Here is a 1234-nt window from a genome sequence, read left to right as displayed (position 1 = left end):
GCCCGGCTAGCTCAGTCGGTAGAGCATGCGGCTCTTAATCTCAGGGTCGTGGGTTCGAGCCCCACGCTGGACGCTATGATATTTAGAAAAGCCAAATAAAATTCGTGCGGCTTGTTCCTCTCACCAGCTGTGACGTATTTCCATCGTTCGCAGTAATTTGCTTTTATCTTTTTACTTTTAAAATCTTGCTGCTTGAAATAAACACCAATTGCTGTGTCTCCTGTGAAACTTACAAGACAGACATTCACCACTGAAAGAAACTGACATACATCAAATTCAATGCATGTCGCATCTCTTTCTGCTTCTGTCTCTGCCTCGCCTCCAGCTCCCTCTGCCCGTCCTGCTCCCAGGTCAATTAGCTGTTGCTTGATGCCGACACAATCAATTCGTGGGAATGGATAAAACTCGTGGAAGAGACACCTGGATCCCACCTTCCTGGTTCTCCCAGATACTGATTACAGGAATGTGCCCAGTGCCGATTATCTCTCCCAGTTGTTCATCTTTTTAATTGATTTTCACACTGGATTTCAATGTGAAGAAAGCAGAGCTGTGATAAGCTTATATTGTTCAGCAGATGTACTGCAAGAAGGTACATGACAGGCTGATGATAACAGTGATCTTTGGACGCGGTGAGCTCCAGGGAAGGATTGGCACCATTGATGTGTCGCTCAATTAGTCTCGTGACAAATTTCGTGCTGGAAATGGCAAGAAAACTCGCAGAATTTGCTCCGTGTTTTCGTTTCAATAGAGACGAATACAAGGTAAGAAAGAATACCTCGCTGGTGTGGGTTATAAAATGGCAGAATGACCCGTGCTGTTGGGAACCATAAAATTATAGAAAGTAACAGCACAAAGAGGCCATTCGGCCGGGCGCGCTGCTTTCAAAGAGCAGGAGTGATTGGTTGATCCATCAGGAGTGATATTTGTGCCAATGCAAACAGTAGGCAGCAAAATTCATACTTGTCCCACCTATATTTTGCCTCACACCAACAATTCTATAGTCAGTGCTCCTCTCCTCTTTCTTCATTCCCTCACTCCACTTGAACCAAGTGTGATGTTTTCCAGCTCTTGAACTCTCACTCCTCTGATTCTGGTGGAGCTTTTAAACCTTTCCAGTCAATGAGTGATCAACACCCGTTCCGAAAAACTCAATAAGTGGACATTCCCTGACCGGGAATCGAACCCGGGCCGCGGCGGTGAAAGCGTCGAATCCTGACCACTAGACCACCAGGGA

General features: G+C 46.0%; 2 non-coding genes across 2 annotated transcripts; one reads left to right on the top strand and one right to left on the bottom strand.

Annotated features, from left to right (window-relative positions):
- trnak-cuu (transfer RNA lysine (anticodon CUU)) lies at nucleotides 1-73 on the top strand. Its single transcript has one exon. It is a non-coding gene; the product is annotated as a tRNA-Lys (tRNA).
- Nucleotides 74-1162: 1089 nt separating this feature from the next.
- On the bottom strand, nucleotides 1163-1234 carry trnae-uuc (transfer RNA glutamic acid (anticodon UUC)). The gene has a single exon. It is a non-coding gene; the product is annotated as a tRNA-Glu (tRNA).

Source organism: Cetorhinus maximus, unplaced genomic scaffold, assembly GCF_964194155.1.
Source record: "Cetorhinus maximus unplaced genomic scaffold, sCetMax3.hap1.1 HAP1_SCAFFOLD_305, whole genome shotgun sequence".
NCBI classification, from domain to species: Eukaryota; Metazoa; Chordata; class Chondrichthyes; order Lamniformes; family Cetorhinidae; genus Cetorhinus; species Cetorhinus maximus.
Note: the sequence above shows the minus strand (reverse complement) of the source record. Positions and strands in the feature narration are given on the sequence as shown.